The following is a 23,041-nucleotide window of genomic DNA, read 5'->3' on the forward strand; positions in this document are numbered from 1 at the left end:
GTCTAGTTATGAGGAGCAGGAAAGGACGTTATACCTAAATTCAAAAAAGTGCTGTGTAATCAACAGTTCTTCCTTTGTCTATGGGCACGTATGATTTAGTCACTTACAGTATGTGCATAGATTTGTAACATTAACCTAAAGGGTCTAGCACATATTTGTTTCCTACATAATTTCTAATATTCCTTTTTAAAAAAAACAGCAAAAGTCTCCACAACAATAGCTCTGACTAGTCCTAAAACAATGGAAAATGCAACAAAATCAACACATTTTGTGCTTTTTAATATCCTGAGCACTGATGAGAGGCTACAGCCACAGCATCACTTATTATCCCCAGTCCACTGCTTTGTTAGTAAGTGGGAGCCTGAGAAATAACAGAACATATCACGCTTGGAATGCAACGCAGCTGGAAAGGACCCTTGAAGGAATCCCCAAATGAAGCCTTTGGTTTCAGGGTCACTGAGTCTACTTGAAGCCAGTGTATACAGTGTGTGAACGGCCACACAAAGAATGCAGATTTGTCTAGGCTCTAATCACCGTTGCTGTTATGAGAAGATTGACTAGAAATATTCTGCCTGAACCCTTCTAAGTGTGGTGTTACAACAAGATTTGATGTTGTTAAATCCAGAAGGGTTTCAGAGGAAAGTTCACCCTTGGGTCATTCAGGCCAAATCCTGATGAAGCATTTTTTATTTAGGCTACATACTGCCTTTTCATCTCTTAAGTTTCCACTGTCAGCCAAAAGCAACAGCTAAGGTAATGTCTAGAATGTCCCACACCACTTAGCAAAATAAACAGACACAAGGCATCTTGATGTTTTTTTACAGGCAGAGAGAGACAGATGAGAGGTCTGGAAGACCTCAACAATGAAAAGCCCTTACATCACCACTGGCTTTGGATTAGCCTTTATTTTATGGACCCCACAGGGCGATGATGATGGTAGGAACAGTCCGTCCTACACGCACCATTCTGTTCAAAGGGAGAACTGACACTGTTAAATCGCTAAATTTAACAGCTTTAGTCCATTAACTTGGTTTGGAAAAAGTTGAATAGCTGAACTCTGTCTGCCCTGTGAGGAGGGGGCATACTTTTAAATCAAACGCTTTGAAAAGGGACAAAGTTTAACAAGCAGTGAGCAGAAGCACACAGCTTTTTGCAAGAGTCAAGTCATTCAGGTCACCATTTAGCCATTTAGCTAATTGTCCTCATATGTTTAAAGCAATCAGCACAGAGGAAAAAAGTATTACAACTCATTAATAAGAAACTACGACATTTATTTTATTTCAGAATGCAGAACTCTATAATAAATAACCTGCTAGATATGAGTATCATAATTAAGAGCTAATTAGTCCAATTAATCTCTAAGTTTTTATTTGCAGAATTATCAGCCAATAGCTCATTAGAGTTGCATTTTCAAGGTCAACACCCTGACTGATAGCTTATCAGCAAAGCCATGACAGATAATCACAACTATTTGAAGAGTCAACATTCCTTAAAAGGTCAAACATTTCAGACTATTTCAAATTTGTCAGGGACAGTAAACAAACAGCAACAATAAAGTCAAAATCAAATAAAGTAGGGATGCAACAATTGTTAAATCACGGTACCTGTTCCAGTGCCTGGGCTCTTTGTATGTTATCAATATCAAATACTGATCTGATAACAGTGTTCACATTAATATATTCCTCACTCTGGGGATGCAGAGAATAGTTTGTATGATAGGTGACATCAGGCCTTCATAACTTTGTTAAACAATTTTAAACAAATTCAAAACCAGTCTCAAAATCTACCACCTGCAATAGCATCACTTACACTTTCATTAATTGTATGTGCAGAGCAACCTAAACCATGCACTCCTGTATTATCAATGCCTTTTTCTTGCAGCTAGTACTACTGTTTATTGTTGTAGTGGCAAATGCCATAGCTCCAGGTATCTGCTGTGACACCCTTTGCTTTCAAGAGAATCTCGCTGCAGACCTCGAGCAGACCTCTACACTGGGGCATTCAGCAGCAGACCTCTACACTGGGGCGATGACTTAGGCTACATTACCCGAGCTGAAATTGCAAGACTTGGTAGATTTTTTATCTTTTTTTGTTTTTTCATCAAACTGTACTGTTGTATAAAACAGCCACTTACCGGCTCTGTCTGAAACCACTGACCTTCGATTTCCATATACAGCGTGCGCACCGCACACCGAAGCACCACCATTGCCCCAGTGTAGAGGTCCATGGCTCGGGCAATGTACGTCAATGCCCCAGTGTAGAAGTCTGCTGCTGAACGCCCCAGTGTAGAAGTCTGCTGCCGAATGCCCCAGTGTAGAGGTCTGCTGCTGAACACCCCACCATAGAGGGCTGCAGCCAGATGCCTCTCTTTGCTTTTGCATCCATTAACATTAATAAATGGTTACCTCATGCTTTTGTAGGGATCAGGCAGAGTGCCTTCAGAAAAAAATATCATCATGATGCAAACTGTGCAATGGTTCCAAATGTCTGTGTAGGTTCACATTCATCCAGGTCACAGTTACCCATAATTCTAAGGTCACTTGGACCAGAGCCCAGTTCTAAAATGTCTGGGGCCAGAGCCCAGTTCTAAAGTGACAAGTGAAATAGAAGCCTTTTTGAAGAGAAGCAAAATGTCTTCATGTACCTCAACCAGGTCCAGTTGCCCCCTTGATCAAAATTTAGACAGCATAGCTTCAAATGTTTTGTCACTTTCAAACAATCACTGGGAAGTCACTACTCGCATCGTATCAAAGAAGCCAACAAAGGTAACTTTTTTGTTTTGGCAGCCTCCTTTGTTTAGTTGAACTCATCATTCTACCCCCACCCCTTGTAACATTTGCTCTGTAGATACGGCAAATAGCTGTAGAGGTCATTTGCATTATAGGCACCTTAGAACTGCTTCTCCTTTCCATACAATATTAGCTCAACCTAGCAAATTGCACAGGCCTACTTGTGCACTGATGGTCATACAGTAGTACGCTCATGTACCTGCCATAAACACAGAACGGCCTTTCGCAACAGCTATCCCACCTAGCTGTTGAGCTAGTATCAAACCAATATATCCAATATCAGGAATGGATAGGTGCATCTCTGGACTGATGGCTTGAAAATATTCAGCATGAGAATTCTTTCTTTATTATTAAGCAGATCAATTTTTATGGCATGACCCCACAAAAATAAAAACAAACAAGAGCACAGTAGACATGTTAGCTGGAGAGGCACTGATGACTCCCTCACAGATCAAATAGCAGACAGGAGTCGATGCCCTCTGGCTTGATATACAAGATCACAGCATGACAGAGTACCTGTGATCTGCTCCTTTATCATCCAGCATCTTACAGAGATCTAAAGAAGACAGAGGGCCAACACTAAGAGGGACTGGAACAGTGATGCCTCTAGGTTTGACCTGGTGTAAACACATTTGTCCTGTCACATGCAACACATTTCAAGTCAGATTAAAGGTGATCTCATTTGATAATGCTGCGTAATTCCCAATGATGATGATGAAACCAAAATAGTTATGCTTGTTTGAAAAGAAATGCACCTCAGCTACATAACAAAGCCCTTACACTCACTCCAGATAATGATACATAGCTGTTATTTGGAGCAACTAAGAGATGTTTCACCATTAATCTGAGTGACTGTGAGAGCAGAGGATTACTTTAATTTGTTTTGACATCTTCTTACCTGGATGACTCAGATGGCATTACACTGCCTTTTGGAAGGTGCAATGTTTTTGCCTGATAGCTTTAAAATGCACTCAATATGAGGCCCAACCTGGAGCTGCCAACATGAATTAGATCAAAACCACAGATCCAAAACAAAACCAAACTAGGCTCCAGCTCTGCCTTGATAGCAGGCAGAGCCAAAGTTAGAAAACGTGGCTTCCAGCCCAAACTGCACTTATCAGGCTTCATTGACCTTCTAAACCTGGAGTGATTTGTATAAGGGGGTGAAAACATGGCCAAAGTTATGGTGAGGTGAAACAGGAACAATGTTGTTTATCACAAATAGTGTGACATTTGGAAGAAGTGAAGTGGGAGTGGAGCTGGAGACTTAAAATTAAAGATAAGCTTATTTTTGTGAGAAAGACTGAACTTCATGCTGAAATGTGTTTCAAACAAACTGAGCATTTGTCGAGGACAGCATTTTTAGGTCAATTTTGTTCATTTTGATCCTTTATTTATGTGTGACTGTGAGCGTGATATTAAGAAAATTGTCAAGTGCTTTCACCCCCACCAAGAGTATCAGAAACTAACATGTAAATTTAATGTCCAATTGATATTCATAAAGTTTTTATGTTACTTTTGGTAACTTTATACATGTCTGGAATGCAGAACAAACCAGAATCTTAAAAAAGAAGCAGCAGAAGTGAGGACGGCCTCAGTACATTGTTGGGAGAGACTTCAGAAAACTTCAGAACTTTATTAAGACTTCAGAGTCTTAATAAAGTTCCCAAACTACTTTTTCATGCTTAAGTCAAAGTCTTATTAAGTCAGAGATTTTAGCACAAGAACTGTGTGTGTGTGCGTGTATGTGTGTCTGCTCTTTAACCTCTGGGTCACACCTGTTACCCAGCTCAAGCCCTGGCTAAGGGCAAAGGGGGAGGTCAAATGTCACGGTTTCACATGACACTTCATTCACAGACCTGTTTCTGAGTCCACACACACACACACACGCACTCTGTCAACCAAGAAATTACCCATTATTTATGTTTCTGAACCTCCTTCATACAAATGTGTTATTGATATTAGCAAACAAAAATGTTTGGGATTGATTCTGATAAACAGAACTCAAGAGCATCCTAGTATAGACCATTAATACTTAACTACAATGAATTACACACATATCAGATCTGTTTTTAAAATGTGCACATGTTAAACTACAATTCCTTTAATTCTTCTCTCCTACAGTATCTTGAGAACACCGGGGATCACAAATAATGACTTCTGAATTCAGATTATGTTTTGTACAACTTAAATGTGAAGTGTGTAAAGTCCACCCCCAGAGGCGTCTGTAATTAACAAGGTTCTCCATTCATTTAAGAAGTGATCAATGGAGGTGAGTACAGCTGGTCGACTACTACACCACTACTACTACTCACTTGGACCTAAAAATGGGGGGAGTTCCACGTTACAGGGGTGAGCTTGGGCAATTGCACTTGCAACAAATGCAATGCAAATTATTATTGAGATGCCGCAACAGAAAGGCAGATTTCAGCAATGTTAATTTTGTCAGCTATTTCAAGTTTAGACCTAGTCTTACTCTTAGGTTAGTCACATTTTACCCATTTTGACTTTCAAAAGTTTTAGTCTGCAAAATTTGAAAAACATTTTAGTCTATTTAGTCAATAAAAATCCTTCTATTTTTGTCATTCTGGACCATTTTGAAAGTACTGACAGAAGCAGCATGTTTATCATTAATCCAACCTAGCTTCAATCATGGTACCAGCAACTTATAGTGGTGGCAGTTACAGCTGCATCTCTGACTTTGTTTAATTTCTTGGACCCGACATAGACTTACATCAAGAGAGTCTTGACCTTTAATAAATCTTTAAACAGTTGTCTAAGTCAGTGGTTCTTAAACTGGGGTCCGCAAGCCACAGCTCAGGGGTCCGCAAAATAATTTGAAATACATTTTTAAGTAATTCCATGTCATTAAAAGGCAAATAATTATATATAGGAACCACATCACCATAAAACAACCATACTAAACCAATGACTCCCACATAAGTCAGCTCTGGGCCAATAGAAACTCAGATATGATCATGACAGATCACGTAAATCTATCACTTGTTACACATTAGTCACTTTGCTAGGGATGCACTTGGTGTGCAGGTCCAGCTGGCAACAGTGGATAAACCTCATAAAAAGCACCAAGGGCTTCTTATTCGGCTGCTCAAAGATCACAAAAAGTAAAAAGCCACACTGAACTGGACATATGTATTTGGGTTGAAGAGTTTAAGTACAGCATAGAAGTACATATGGCAGTTAGCATATGTTTAATCAGCTGCATTGCAGCTTCTAAAGACAAACCAAGATGACCCAGGTTTTGTTTAAGCCCCAGACAGACAGACAGAGAAAGTCTGCAAAGTGAAATAAAGGGGAAATAACCCTCATTTTACCTGTTTACTGGTTTAGTGATGTTCAGTTTGCTATCCGTCTGCTCTTAATGCTAGCGCAAAAAATGCTAATGAATGGACTCAGACTGAGCTGTTGTCTGTTAATTATCACCTTACTACACTAGCAGTGGCATCAGTTTTACATCCCCTTTACGACTTGAACACAAACCATTGAAGACAGTGTTGCATTAATCCATTCTGTAGCAGAAATTTTACCAGTGACCAGCAGTATGGATACCGGTTTACAACCTATCACTAATGCACAGTGGATAAGCATCACGGATTTTGAATGTCCAGCACTAACATCTCGATCTTGTTTTAGACTCTTTGGTGAAAACTGAGCTTACTTTTATCAGAGATTTATTATTAAATAACTATTTTTGACTGCTCCTAGTCTCGTCTTTTTCATGAAAAAAAGGTAGATGAGAAACATTGTTAGTCACATTTTTAGTGGACAAAATGAACATTGTCTTGCAGCAGCAGTTTCAACTACATGTGGCCGTCTTTCATGTAATATCCAGCATTTCCCCTGCAACAATAAACAAATCTCTCTTACAGTAGCCCTGTCAGGACAGCCACCATGACAGGACACATCCCACTCAAACTAAAGAAAGTAAGAATTTATCTGTCTTGAAATCTGCTGGAAATATTGAAGATAACAGAATAAAGCAGTAGCCTTTTTTTAATCAGCACAGACATTTCATTGCAAAAAAAAAATGTCTCAGTAGACTGAAGAGTTAACTCATTTATTATTTAGGAGCCCAAAAATATTATGACTCAGAACTAAAAAAGATTCTTCTTGAATGGGCAAATTACATGATAATCAGCCAGTAGCACGCTCTGTTAAAATACAAATCTATAGGAGAAAAAAATTCCAATGCTTTGAATGGGATTCACTACATTAAAATAATGTTCAAACATGAAGCAGTAGCTCATTTAAAATTACGATTTACAATTACAATTACTATTTTCTTGGGTTTTTTCTGTGTTTTTTTAAAGCAACTTCACAAAGAGCTTGAATGTTTTAACATTTTTGAACATTAAGATTTAAATGTGTTTACTGATAACTAGGACTTGCATCCACTTCCTACATTTGAATGGCCATGCAGGCTATTTGGAAAACAAATACTGACAAACTCTGTTTAGATTAAGCCCTGGGTCATTGATTCTCCTGGAAAACACAAGCCAAACAATACGGAGGGACAGATCTTTTATGTCTCACTACACTGCCAGCAAGTCATTCCTTTATGAAAACAAAAAAATGCCCCAATACTACTCAGAAGGTCATCATCATGTCACATAATTATGGAAATCCTTCTTACCCACCGCTGTAACGGTGCAAATCAAAACCACAGCTTCATGTTTGAGACTGGCAAACAGAACGATGATAAAATACTAGAGACTGTTGAGTAGATGCCATGAAATAGCAAATGTCAACAAATATTGTGTTTATTTGGGCATACATCCTGCAACTGTCAGCCTTGATCTCCATCATTCAAAGACAGTGGAACTCTTGTAGCCCTGAAGATATAGAAAGATCAACATCAACGCAAACTCTTCCTGCTGCTCCCCTCAAAGAATGTCAGGTATGTTCACAATTCAGGGACGTAGGAAGCAATTCAACAAATATTTGTCCCACATTCTTCGGGTACAGACATCCGCAGGGCAATTATCAGAAGGCAAATCTGACATCTCTGCAAATCTGCCTCCCCACCCGCTTTAAACAGGTGAAGAAGTAACAATGTCAGACGCCGGCCTTTGTTTACACTGTCAACTCATGAGCTGGTAATCAAAACAAAAACATGGAGCAAGTAAAAACAAGAACTGACACCTACAGAACCACAAAAACACACTAAGATAAGAACATCTCATTCATCATGAGTCCTGTTTCTGTTTGGGCTGAAGTTTGGAGTTTGAACTTGCTACAGCTTTCGCTGGCCTGAACTTGTGACACTGAAACTGAAGAATGTTTCACTTTCACTAACACATTCTCCACAGCAGTTCAATACCTATGATTGCCCCAGAGAAGAAAACGATACTGTCGCTTTAAGCAGAAATATAACCAAGTTTACTGCCATGTTGTTTTAGGATTTTCCCATGAAACTGATCATATTTAGTACATCATCTGATACAGTTCTGTCCCATTACTGTCACTGACAATCCACCTAGAGATTTGGGTCACATGTGATGAGGACAGAATGTCAAACATGAGGTAAGCAATTAGCTGATGGAGCCATAAGGTTGGTCCAGAAATCATTAAAAAGAACATCCTGTTATTTCAGGCATTTATTTCCAAAACAAATTCAAACCAGAAAGCAGTCCACAACGGCTTCTGCAGCATGCAGCATTTTGGATGTGGTTGCAATTTGCCAAAAAAACACTGGGACACTATGCATTCTTCCCTTGCCTCCTCGTGCCTGCAGGGTTGTGCAGGTGCAGGGAAAAATAAAGCTAAAAAGACTCCAGCAGGACAAGTCTACCAGGTGCAATAGATTGTTTTATAAGATGCAAAGCCTCTTGGAACAAAAACACATTCTCGCAACATATGCCTCCGACTCAGTTCTGCAACTTCAACTGCACAGCAGTGGGGATATGAAAACTTAATCACACTTCTCTCCATAAGAACAGCTTACAAGGGAAGGGTATCCCATTTATTGGCTGCTGAAGTGATCATCTCAGTAAGAGCCCTGAAACGTCTTTTACACAAGGAGGCACTTAGACTGAATGATATTAGAAAAAACTGATTGTGATAGTTTTTCTCTATGCGATATATACTGTAATTTTCTTACATTTAGAAAATGAAAAATAATAAATAAAGTGCCTTTTGTGTTCATTTATTACATTTATTTTTTTCCTAATTGGTCTTTATGACATTCAGATTTAATATATCACAGTGTACCGTCGGTGACAGCAGCTCTGCCGCACAGACACAGAGGGAGGAGACAGGACAGGCTGACTGAGCGTCTCGTTTCCTCGTCAGCTTTTACAAATAAACTTGCCAGTAGGTTCTTTAAAATGTCATCAACCAGGGCGCAGGTGGCTGAGTGGTTAAGGCACGTATCATGTACTGAAGCTCTAAAATAAACAATCAGCACGTCCGTACAATGAACAGTGCATTTAGTAGCAAGCACCGGGACAAGGTGCCATTTATAAAGGCAATCAACTCACCTAGGATCAGCCTCGTACAACTTAGCATCTACCTGAAGCATCATACCAGTGCAGTGACGGCAGCAGCATCACCTGTTACCTCCCCTGCAAAGAGCTCACTCCTCAGGTTTCTGATGAGGATTTCAGATAGACTTTAATGCACATTTGTTGCAGAAACAAAAAACATGCAATTTTGGCTAAAATCCAAAAGCACAGGTGCTGCAGTGTGACATGCACCAGGTCACCTGAATATCACATGTCCATGCAATGTGTCTGTTGTGCATGCACACATCACTATCACAACAGAACTATATCGTTCAGCCAGGGAGGCAGCCACTGATCATGGTGTAAAAACAACAAAGACTACTTTGTTAGAGACTGTTGGCAAAAGATTCTAACAAATAGAGTCTGATCCACCTTCCTGCATCACTACATTATTAGTTCCCCGGTGTAAGGACTGTTATACTGATGAGGACGTTAAGCTCATACAAGCACAGATTGACTCATAACTGACTGGCATGCCTGCCACCAAAGAAGTAGACTCTGAGGTAGGCTGGGAAATACGTCTGCATCTTTCCAAGTAGTAGACTTTAAGGTAGGGCTGGGCATTATAATGCCATCTTACTAAGACTTGTTCTATGAGGTAAAGCTGGCCCTGATTTTCACAATCTGTGCATCACTAAAATAAAGGGTTTTTTTCCAAAAATCCCTCAAATTAAAACGAACAGAATCAAAAAAAGTGTTTAGATAATAGATGAGAAAAATGACTTTGGTGTTGGCGTCTTGAAGCAGGAGGTGTGACTGATAGGGGAAGAGAAGCTGAATCAGGACTGATGTCACATGTAGAGGATGTAGAGGCTCTGACTGATCAGCCTTAATGAGTTACACCTGTGAAAGTGCTTCTGGGGCAGTGGACGCCACATGTGGAGGATGCTGAAGTGAAGACATTGGAGACAAATGAGAGACTGAGTTAATGTTACTGTTTTTTGACACATTACCATGGTATATGTTGCACCTTCTCTCAACTGGCACGACAAATAGTGGGCTGGCCAGAGGCACCAAGCATCATTGATCCATCATTCCTCCATCCAGGAGTGAGTCGGTCACAGAATGAGCTGAGTTGCTTAGTGTTGAGTCACCCACACATCCGAAAGACAGGGGAGTTTTACTCTCATCCAGGGAGGCTCAAGTAACACTTTCACGTTAAATGCATCACATAGGGAGAGGCACTAGGTTAAAGGTTCACTAGGCCTGGAGTCAGGTTGTACCCTTTAGCTGGGGTTAGAGTAGCAGTACAACAAGAGGACTTGCTCTTGTTGCATCACTAACTGTAAAAAAAATGAACAAACTTTCTCTTTTAGGGGTAAAAGTGTAATGTACAAACTTGTCTTTAAAAGTGCACTATGTAGTTTAAGTGGAGTAGTTAGTATCAGAAGTAGGAGCAATAATTTATATTTCAGTCTATTATAAATCACTATTAAGTACAAAGTTTATCTTTGTTTTAAATTTACATCTTTTACTTTTCCCAAATGAAAGAGTTTTTCAATAAGTAAGGTAAAACATTACCATGTTTATAATAGGTAAGTGTTATTTTTGGCTAACCAGCAAATCCTACCAGTCCATGCAGTAGTCAACTAGACAAAACCCAAGGGGAGCTGTGGAGGAAGTTCAAGAGAAAATCCAGACAAAAACATTTATTTTCCACAAATCAATTTCATTGATCAGATCAATTTATTGCCCTGGCATGCCTGACATTTATTAGCAGATTAATCATATTAACCACTGATTGCAGTTTGTCTACTATGCAGTTTACACATTACAAGGCCCTGTGTCTATTGCCACCATTTATACTGCACTGATGGCGCCTATTTTCACAACAATGTGGTACAGTGTTAACAGCACACCCTCTGTAGTGCAAAAGATGCCCTTGGTGCCTTTGGGCTTTTGGCTTTACTAGAAGTGCTTTCACTCCGTAGAAAAGTTGAACTTTTGGAGCAGCAAAGTGCTCTAGAATCTCACTTCTGCCTCATGGACCTATCAAAATCAAGAAGGGGTGGGACATTCAACATCAGCTTTGTTAACAACAATGGCAGCGAAGAAACAAAAGTGATTCTGTCTTCTAAGGGCACAGTTTCAAGGTGTAAAGCTGCTGCTAATGCCACACACATTAAACAGGATTACTTTACATTGTTTTAATGTTCTCTGACTGATTTTTTTCTTGAATAAAGAAAATAACAAGTGCATGAAGCTATTAAAATAAAACAAACAGGTTTGACTGAGGTGTTTCAGTAAACATCAGTGAGAAGTGCTCTGAAACTGAGCTGTTAATGGATAGACCCATACCCTCTAATGTTCACCACCAAACCCAAACACCAGATGTTCAGTTTTTCTCAACTGAATGTGTCCTAAATGGCTTCATATTTGAGCAAGTAATGTTTCTCTTCTTTTTAAAGGACCGAACCCTTTTTCAAACATGCTACACAAATTAGCAAGTTTGAGTTTTGGGACTGAAGATGGGACAACTTTTTTTTCCAAAAGACACAGCAAAAACTGTTTCAAAATTAGCAACCTGTTTCTATTCTGCTCTGAAAAGCAGAGTATTAATTTCAACACTGGCCACAATGCCAGCTTTTAATGGCATTTCAATAATTGAAGTCAAACCAAGACTTAAAAGAAAATAATGAGTCTACAATTAAACTGACAGATTGATTTCTAACCCTCTGCAGCTCACTGTCAGATCAAATAACATGTAGACAGTTCAGCACACACCTGAGACCACAGACGCTGACTGCTGAAATTATCCCCTTTAAAAAAGTCTCTTCTGACAACCTGAAATTTACTCATTAACACACCAGCATCCAAAATAAAATTCATGCTGTCACTTGTCAGAGTGTTAGCACTTAATGTCCATTTTTAGACCATGGAAATAAGCATTAATATAGGAGAGGAATTTCTCATTGAAAATTAAACATTCCGGGTATTATGTGTGCTAGCATATTCACTGCCTTGGGCTATAATTCTAGTCTCCTTTTGATTAACAGAGACAGGAAAATTAATATTAAATATATGCCTCTGATGAAATGATTACTGGTGTGAATTTCTGGTGCAACATTGACTGCCATGGCTCACTTTTGTAGAACACTAGGTAAGATATACATTTCTAAAGACAGAGGTGATCCCTATTCCCCTGAAAGGATGTAAACCAGTCTGATGCATTAGATTGAAAAAAAGAAAAATGATTCCCTACACATGTTAAAAGGTTATGTAGCAGCGGATGAAATACAAATTATTCTTGTCCTTAACGCAAGCCAAACAGCCAAGCATCTTAACAGAGGGTTAGTTTTTAATGTACTGATATAATTGGTAAATCTGTACTGCTTTAAAGCAGTTGTTTTCAACTGGTGGGTAGGGAATTAAAAATGGATGGCAAAGCTTTTTTCAGTTAATCTTGCGTTAAACAATAGGCCAGATTTTATGTCTGTCTTCAGGTGGATCGACAGTACTGTGCAGAAATTTTAGGCATGTTTAGGCCAGCAATTTAGGTTGAATTAAGGTGTAGATGTGGAGAGTAAGCCACCTGAGTAGGGCTGCAGCAATAGATCCTTTTTGTAGTTGAGTATTCTATCGATTCTTCTGGCGATTAATCGAGTACTCTAATAAGAAATATTGCATTTTTTAATCAGTCACTTTGGCTTTTTTCAAGAGAAGTAGTTCTAGACAAATGAGAAAAGAAGCTGGGTCCCTTAAATGAATGGTAAATGATGACATTAGATTATGCCATATTTGGGGTTTTAGGGATCCTTTCCCAGGAAATTTTGGGTGCTAACATTTTATTTCTTCTATTGTAGTTCATTTTTATTTTCCAATTTGTCATTAAAGTAAAGGGACACTATCATTTTAACATCCTCTACTTTATGCATGTAATATTTCTCATTCTAGCAAGAATAGAGTTTCATCATTCACACAGTGGTCTGATGGTGTCTGAGAGGTGAATTTTTAGATTACAGGAATATAGTCTATTTTTCAAAGCGCGTTTACTTTTAATTTTTGCACATTTTTGTTTGTGAATTCATCCACAATAAAAATATGACCTTTTAAGGCATCCACTGACATGGAGAACACATTTTAAGGGATAAAGCTGCCTCTGTGACCTGTTAAATCCTGACTGTATGATGATGAACTTTGACCTATTTAGTCTTAGTCAATGTCTGTGGCAATAGCGTGTTTCTATTTAATTGGTGTCAATTTATTATCAATATAGGTCCTTTAAAATTATTTAGGATGCTGACACTTTTTTAGAAAAATACGCTGCAATCAAGACGTCAGTGTGCTGAGTGTTAAATAATTTATAATTAAATGTATGACGTGTGCTCGCAGAAGAAAGAGAGAGGGAGACAGAGGGAAAGCCCCAAAACAGGACTTGAATCGTGACACCTGACGGTGTTCTGTGAAACCGTTGGGCCAATAAACCAGAAGTTTATGAAATTCTCTAAAGTCTGCAGACACAAACTGAGTGCTGTCTCACTCCAGCGAGTCAGGCAGGCAAGATCAACTCAGAGATCCACGTAGGTTCATTGGTGCCGGCATAGTGTCATATCTGCCAGCCACAGGCAGTGGCTGCGTAAAGACGCAGGACGCATGCCTGTAAGCATCACTGCATTAACTTCTCTTCCTTTGTGATTTTCACGCCACGTATCATGCATGTTACGTCATAGTAACAGCGAAAACAAGTACATTGTGCCACACAAATAGCCATCCGTGTGAAACACAGCTCACCGTGCAACACACAACGCAATGTCCAGGCTACAGCACGGGCGTATATACAGGACTGATTTGAGTGAAGCCTCGAGGCAGATAATTTGCCTCGAGGAATTTTTTGATTCGAATCACCTGAATAATTTGAGGGATCGTTTCAGCCCTACACCTGAGGCACCATCAGGCATGGACAAAGATTGACACAATCCCTGTCATGCTCTGGATGTCCTTGCATATCACCAGGGGCATGGGAAAATAATCTGATGAGAAAGTCCAGGCCTTTAGGGTGGAGTAAAGTTGGGATGTGGTGAGTAAGCACGACGGGAATGAGGGTTGCCATGAGCCCCTGGTCATGCTGTGGATGTCCCAAGGGCCCCAAAACCACTGGCGATCTGCAGGCGTGTTACCAGTTGTGAAAAGGCCTGGACAGAAGAGATGCCGTTGTGTTTGAACTTGGCTACCGTGTGTCTACATGTGTCGAGCTTCATTCTGGCTGCCCTCTTCAGTTCCAGGCTGTGGCATGTTGTCCCCATAGTGAATCCTTAGCACCCTACATGCCTAAAACTTATGCACACAGCTGTATCTTGCAAAACATCAAGTTTCACAGTCAGAGAAGGACCAGACCAAAAAGAGTCATTTAAGGAGAACAAGCAGTACTGCAAGCCTATAACAACGGCTGAGGGCGAAGAGCTTAGGATACATGCAGGTATACAGACAGTTTTATCAGAGCTGGACAACATTTCTTCACCAAAACAAGAGCAAAAACCAGCACTGAAAACTTTTTAGATGGTTTTGCTCTCATTTTGATCAGCTTTAGGAAGCATTTCAATTGCCGACTGAACAACAATAACAGTTGCCTCTCAAGCTTGCATTATGTTGTTTAATCCCTGAAGTGGCACACACATATGTCATGTGTTTTGTCGCTCAGTTTGGCTGCTACTGAATGTAGCGGAACATTTATCTAATTACCTTCTAAATTTTTTGTGAAAGGTTCCATCTTCCCCAAACACCGTGCATGTGCTGTTAACCAGAGGGATGTGAAATACATCCCATGCCATGAACATGTGAAACAGCGTATCTGGCATGACAAGTCAGGATAGTTTAAAATGTGTGTCTGGACAAAAAATGTGGCAAAAAGTAAGGGCTTACCGATATTGTTTTTTTAACATTGATAGCAATAATTAATAGTTCATGAGACCCAAACAGCACAGAGAAGCACAGTGGTTGCTGCTAAACGTGAAGTGATGCCATACACTCCCTGTGCTAGTGCCACCCAGGCCTCAATGTTGTCTGGATGGCAGTCATGGGGCGTCTAACCAATCAGAGAGCATGTGGGAGGGACATTGCGAGACTGTGTGGAGTGTAAATAAAGCCAGAGGGGAAGACACACCTCCCAGTGGAGTAAAAGTGGTGCACCTTTAAAGTCCTTTGTTCTAGAAGTTCTCAGAAAAATAAAACGCTGATACTGATAATCTGCTAAGTGCCAAATATCAGCCCTCAATAATCAGCCAGGCCGATAATCGGTCTACCCCTAGCAGACCACTTTACGTATACCTTATTTAACTCTGCTTTGCTGTGATGAGAAGTGAATTAGGCTTACTTTCTTGTAATCATCCTGTGAAAATACAACTGGTTGTCCCACAATGGTGAGTTAATTATTCAGGATCTCTAAACAACTCAAATTTACATTATCACAGGAAACTGATTAAAATAAAATGAATAAATGCAAACCCTCCCTTCCCGTTTGTTTTTTCCTTAATCTTTGTGTAATAATATGTTTTGTTTAATCTTAAATCCATATTACAACCTTTTTAATTAAATAATTTCTTTTAAAAATGAGTTGCAATCTCTCTAAGGAGGTGGTGGTGTGTCTTGAGGCTACACTACTGCTCTAAAAGACACTGCTACTTCAAAGAGTCCCGCCCGGTGACCGTGTGATGAAAGAAATCCCTTTTTAATAACTTTATTGTTGTTATATATGGCTATGACTAAAGCAGTAATGCAGGTAGGAGGGTAACAATGCTGGCACCGGTTGAAAGCCGTCTCCTCGTCCCACTTATGCCTGTTTATTACCTTATTACATGTACAATTAAGGCAGTTAAATATCTCTCAAATGAAACCAGCTCCCACTGGTTCTGTTGGTGGTCTTAAGGACCCCTGCTCGGTCTCCAGGAGTGAAATAAACGCTGCGTGTGCCATGTTGTAAACATTGAGAAGTTGGTGAAGGGCTACTTTCCAAACCAGGTGTACGCTGAACTAACTTTTAAGCCAAACAAAACACGAGCAGCATCAAATGTCTGGACAAACTGAGCAGTTGCCCGGTCAGTGTTAGCCCTCACTGAAGTTATGACAGCAACGGCTAGTAATGTTGCAACGTTATGAAGTCAGCACGCAGTTAGTAAAAATGAGCTATCATGCAATTCGCAGAAACGTACCAACGGCTAGCAAACTTCCCCGCTGTTTTCGCATCACTGGACGTTGCCTGCGCTTATTTCATATTTAGCGCTAATGTTAACTCAAAAAGAGCCACTCGCCTACTCGTGAAGACCCCACATTCCCCTGCTCTACAAAGTGGAAGTTGGCAGCCGAAGGAAACTGACGAGACTTGTGGCTGAGGCACTTTCAATTTGGGAAAAAGGAACCCCTTAGCTAACTTTTCCTTACCTTTTCAGACGGCGAAAACCTCCCCGTCGATACTACCACTTCTTGGCAGCTATAAATCCCGCTTTTGACAAGGTCGTCCTCGACAGGAATAAGGAAAATCCGTGTGTGTATATCTCAACTCTTTCCAGAGCCAGTGATTTTTCTCGCACTCAGCTCCTCTCTCTCTCTCTGTCTCTGCGTGGCTCCGGTAACAGCCGCTGCAGTTTTTTCCACAACCCTTTCAGCGGGAACGCGCGCACTAGGAGACTGGGCAGGCCAGAGGAACGGCGTGGACGCGCAATTTACAAGGCACTCAAAGCAGGCTGTACCAATTCCCATAAATACAACCTCTTTTTTCTACAAATGGAGCTGAAAACAGTTTACAATACAATACAATACCAGCACCGATAGGTGTTGCACGGGGGGGGGGGGGGGTACTGATTACCCGGGCCACAGTGGGGAGGGGACCTTGGGAAGCAAGCAATGAGAAGTGTTTCTTTTTTTGTCTTAGTAATTAGTGACATTATTAAAACCAAATGTGACTAAAGCAGTGATCCTCAATGCCCATCTGAGCTGTCTTGTGCAGTTAAATGCCACTTATTCCCCTATTTTGCCAGGCTTTTGGCCCATTAAAGTTACTTTTCACTTTCTGCCACGTGTTAGCCACTTTTGGACCATTTTTGCCACCGTTAACTCATTTTTTGATCACTTCCCAACCATTTTAGCCACTTTTGGGCCATTTTTGCCATTGTTAACTCATTTTTTGGACACTTCCCACCCATTTTTGCCACTACTTTTTGTCACTTCTTGCCAATTTTTGACACTTTAATCCTGCTTTTTGCAGTTTTTTTTGCCCCTTTTTGCCTTTTTTGCCAGTTCTCACATATTTAAGCTGCCCTTTGCAATTAAATGCCATTTTTTGCCCATTTTCCCCACCTTTTTTTCTGATTTTGCCCAGTTTAGTCACTTTTCACTCATTTTTGCCACTTTCTGTGCTTTTATGCTACTTTTTCTCCCCATTGTTACCTCTTTTTGCTACCTTTAACCCATTTTAATTGCCACTTTTCACCACTTAGTTCTTGCAAATGCATTTTTCAACAATTTTTGGCTCTTTGGTTGAGCAGGGTTGAGTATCACTGGACTAAATGAATCTGTCAACAGACTGAAATCCTCATTAATTTGAGTAAAATTCAATACTGCTCCTCCCTTAAAATGTCCAAATGGTATAGTACAGCACTGTGATGCGATTCGCAAATGGGGAAATTGTGTTTTAAAAATACATTAAAATGAATAGATATTTGTAAAAAAAAAAAGACTCAACGTATGTTGTTGTCTCACCGGTTAAAGGGTGCCCTGTGGAAATTCTTTCTGGGGGCCCAAAATCCCTAGCTACGCCCCTGCCAGCACCCACTTTCCAAAGAGGTGGAAAAACATTAAATAAAACAAATACCGTTTTTATTTTTTTACCAGCTCTTCTTGCAATGGATATGACCTGACATGAAGGACACTTTAAAGCTTGAAAGAGGACCTTGGTTTTTTTTAATGCTGTTTTCAAAGCAACAAGCCATTACAGCTTCACAATATTTTCCCCAAAATTATAAAATGCTTCGTTTTGAAAAAAAAAAAAAAAACTCAGTAATTGTTATGTCTTTACAAGAAGTCTGGAAATTTCCCAAAGCACATACTTGTTTTTGTAATATTTTTTTAGCTGTACAAATTTGACTCAACTAGTTTTGATTTTTTTTTTATGTAAAGGAATAGTTAAATTCCTAATTAAGTTGGCCTAACTGATTCAGCACTTCTTCCATCACTGCCAGGGGTGTAGTGTAGAGTGAACGCAGGTATACAGAGTATGCTAACTTATTTTTCAGTCTCCACAGAGTACATCCACTTTCAAAACCCTTGTCTTATGAAGGAAAGGGCAACAAAAAGAGTAAACAAGTGCATTGCTTTGCAACAAGCTACCCACAGCCCTACTAAGAAATGTGGAATAGTTGACTAAAAATGCATTATTATAATGCCTCAGCCTGTGTTTGGTGGGCCAGTGGGGGTCATGAAATCTGCTCCTCATAAGCTATTAATGTCATAATGACTGAAACTTCCAGAAGCAGATGAGTTATGGGTGAATATACAGAAACCAAAGACCCATATTTAGATGAACTTAATGTGCAAGATGGTCTTACATGTCTGTTTATAACACAGAGCAGTTATCCTCTGCAGAATGCACTGCTTTTTGTAAATGTGGAGAGAAAGTAAGAGTATGCCAACCTTTCCAGGAACCACTGAAACAGATAATGGTAACTTGACTGTACTTATATAGCGATTTTCAAGACTTTCAACCAAGTCACAACTGTCATAGTTGTCATAGGAGTCACAATAACATGATTTAAAATTGGTTGCTCAGAGTTTTTGCAGCAATGTCGTATGATGTTCTTGTCAGTTGAAGCCTGAGTATAATAGCCACAGGAGATGCCGGTCATTGTATTCAAATGCATGTGCTGTAATATGCCCCATTTCTGCTCATTCATTAGTCACCACTCATTCATGTCTCTCCCTTCTTTCCCTCTTCCCGCCCTGCTGATCAGCTGATTATGGGCGTTCATTCTCTTAAGTACTCAGCTAATAAGATTCTGCCACAGCTGTGTCTGACCAGTCATCATGCACCTGTTATGTCATTCTCTCTTTCGTGACCAGCCTGTCATTTCAGTGTGGCCAGTGCAACCCTCCTCCACCCCAGCTACCTCCATTCAGTTCATCAACATCTAGTCCTCATCCTCACAGGTCTTCTGCTCATCTAATCTCAGTCTCCTCCTCCAAGCCACCTCATTGGTTCCTGCCCGGTAATTATCCGACCAATATGACTCAAGCCACAAAGTGATGTTCACGCTTTCTGTTTAATCCTCCATCCTGATGATTCTGTGAGAGCGTGCACTTTGCAAAGTGCACGCGCCATATGATGATAATAACTTTGCTTTGACTGTTGTTGATGGACTTATTTTCTTTCTCATAACGTATTGGGTGAAGAAAACTTTGATAACCTCTTTTAAAGCTTTTAATGGGGTTTTTATGTAAGGAATGCTTACAGCAATCCTGCAGGGTTGACTGAGGCTGTGGTGGAGGGGTCCAGCGTGTTATCTTTTCATAAGGCTTAGAAATCCTGTTTGTGCCTCTGGTTATAATGCAACTGCATTTCCTTTCTTTAAAAACAGTATAAGTGCCTGTTAAAAAGCCGCATGCACTGATGAAAAACGATGAGATCACACTTTAAAACCAAAGTGATTTCAAATCAATCTCATTATTTCAAACCAGGATTGTACGGAAGGAACAGCTGGCATTAGAGAGAAGCAAACAGATGTGCAGAACAAAGCCACAGTGAGTGTTTGCATGCTACAGTTATTGAAAAGCGATGAGAGCAGTGAGTGAGTCTTTTAATGACATAAAGCTTCTCATAATGATTATGAACGCAAGGAAATCCCCTGCTCTCCTGATGCATTTATGTAGCATTAGAAATATGTTCCCCCCTAATTTATAAAGCTTGTATGGCATGAAAAACACATAAAAGCAGTAAGGAAGCTATAAAATATATTATACATACCTCCCCCCATGCTGATGACATTTAGTTTTAAAAAATTAAGTTTTATTTGATGTAAGACAATCAAAATCGCACCCTTCTTCTGCAAGCTTGAGCATGCTCTTCTGTGGAGTGTTTCCAAGAATGAAAGTTCATGCAGCAGCAACAAGAGTCTGTTCAAACACGTGACATTTACAGCTTTAGGACCTGGATAACAGAGCTTATGAGGAGAAGGTGGAGGTCACTTGCTTTCATTGTGAAGAGGAGCAGGAGGAGTAGCTGAGACGGTGGCTGACATGTGGGAATGACTCAAGTTTTTTTGCACATTCCAATCATTGTTTCCTCCTCCTCCCTGCCCCTGTCCCGGGCACTGAGGCCAAGGATTTTCCAGGGGCTGGGGGAGATGGAGCGGATGATGGAGCAAGGAAGAGGAAGGATGACTCGCTTTTTCCTCTTTTAACGGTTTTTTAAAGAGGAATGTTCCCTCACTCCAGCTGAATAAATAAGAGTCTGAGGGGCGTTGTTGCAAAGTTTTAGGGTTTCTCTGCCTGCATCCCTCACCTGCAATGGGAATGCTATGGTTGACTGAAGAGATTACCTAAAAAGAGGAAAGTGGCAATTGGAAAGTCTGTTTCCACCAAGTGCTGAAAATGTTTATCAAAAAAAAAAAAAAAAATTGGATATTCGTTATTAAAATCAAACTGACTGCTGCAAAAATTGACTTGTTGCTGCCACATTCGTGCCTCCAGTTGATTATGGTACTGTTTAATGGTAGTGCCTGGAATCTTTGCATACCATCCATGGAGCATTAAGAATCATTACTAATCTTAAAGACTAACTTATTATGGGCTGGGACCCAAAAGTGGGCTGCGGGAGTGTTTCCAGTGGGTTGTGAACGTGTGCCTGGAAAAAAAGCGGCAAAAAGTCTATGATATACAGAAGCCAACAGCGAGCATATATTTTCATTCTACCTAATTTTCCTTTAATAACAAGTAAATGTCAGTAAATTGTGCAAGATTTTATGTTATCTTCTTTTTTCAAGGTATTAAAGCTGATTTTCCAAAAATAATACAGCACTTTCTCTGGATATTACCAACATTTCAATGCTATCCCTGGAAAATTAGGTATGAAAAAGATGCAAGCATTTCCCTCTTTAAAGACCCTGTAAATTGAAGTACAAAGTTTTTGTCTTAACATATTAGATATGTTGGAATATGGTTGCTGTAAACATGTGAAAACACTGAGATCTACATGTGACTGAATTCTGGATTTAGACTGTTAAAAAGTTTTTCACCTCTCTGCTGGCTTGGTTTAATGTGGGTGGGGCCAATATGTGGGCTCATGATGTCATGAGCCCACTGTAGGGAATGATCCCGCCCCTCTAACACTACAATATAAAATCACAGAGTAGTTCATCTCAGTACAGTCTGTTGTTAGCTGATGTCACTGCCTTTATTCAAAGTTTACAGTCAGTTAAATGGTGTTTTTTTGTTCATTGTGAGCTAAATTTGCCAAATCTATCAGCCACAGTGGCCTGTGGGTCCTTTAAAGAACCTTAAGAGATTTGAGCCTTGTCTCTTCTTCTTAGGTCAACAGAAGGTTAAGGGGCAGGATAATGGTGTGAGTGCTTTCCTAAATTCAGACTGTTGTAATCTGAGAGGATTGTATTTCTCCCGAGTGAGCGTGGCTTCATCTCATTCAACAGACACGCCCACACCATCCTGGAGCAGATTTTACTGACTAATTAGATGTTTTATTTGACTGAACTGTGACTTGGGGATTCAGAACACAGTGACCTATCTTACAACAAACCTAAATACAGATCTTCTTTCACCTTACAGGGTCTTTAAAGTGGGGGTATTATGCCTTTTTTCAAGGCTTTACACCATCTCTCTGATACCCATGTAGTAGCTTCACATGGTTTACAGCTCAAAAACTCCTCATGTTTCTCACACTGGCATCCTGAAAAACACTTATTTTAACCTCCGTCTGAAAGGCTTCATTTTCACTGCTGTCTCTTTAACACCCCCCCTCCACGGACCTGCTTTACTCTGATTGGCCGATTTTCTTGGGGCTGGCCGGCGGCAGGACTCAATGTTTTGTGCCTGCCCCCTCCAATGTGGCTATGTTGCTATGCTAGTAGTTGTAAACTTTGAATTGAACTGGTCCGACTGAGTAAAATATGACGAATTTTGATATACGTCCGTGGGTGGTCTGTTCCACTTTGCCGGCAGCACGGACAAACCACGAACCAGTCAGGAGATAATATTGCGATGACCTCATCAGTTTGCTCCCTGTTCGCTCCATCGAAATCTCGTCTCGGGAGAATCTCGGAGAGATTTTCAACGAACCATTTTCATCAATTTACACGCTGATTCCAAGATTACTGCTGCATATGTTTATCTTGCGGTTTGAAAATTTGCATACATGGAGTATAGACACCCAACATTGTGACTTTATATTTATGTTTTAAAAATCAGAAAAGTGTAATACCCCTTCTTTAATGATGTGTTTCCCTTAAACATGTTTGTTTTGTCTGGTCTCTTTGTGCAGTTATGTTTCACTCCATCTGAGATCCAAAATCCAGAATTAAATATTTTCAATATAGTATATTTTTAAAAATTTGCAAATTCTCTTAAGGAATGTGGCTTTGGGTCCTGATACCTACCCAGCTGAAAACCACTGGGCTAGACGGAAAGCCTGCTCGGAGGTTGCAAAAATGCACCTGAAGGACTCTCAGAGTGTGAGAAACAAGATTCTCTGATCTGATAAAACCAAGATTGAACTGTATGGTCTTAATTCTT

At 40.1% G+C, this 23,041-nt stretch overlaps 1 protein-coding gene across 1 annotated transcript in view; it reads right to left on the reverse strand.

Moving 5' to 3' along the window:
• Positions 1–16,883, reverse strand: part of peak1 (pseudopodium-enriched atypical kinase 1) — a 162,540-nt gene extending 145,657 nt beyond the window's left edge. The window contains exon 1 of the mRNA XM_041795133.1: positions 16,688–16,883. The gene's annotated coding sequence lies outside the window, so the exon portion shown is untranslated. The remainder of the gene's footprint in view (positions 1–16,687) is intronic.
• Positions 16,884–23,041: the final 6,158 nt, after the last annotated feature.

This window comes from Cheilinus undulatus, linkage group 9, assembly GCF_018320785.1.
Source record: "Cheilinus undulatus linkage group 9, ASM1832078v1, whole genome shotgun sequence".
NCBI classification, from domain to species: Eukaryota; Metazoa; Chordata; class Actinopteri; order Labriformes; family Labridae; genus Cheilinus; species Cheilinus undulatus.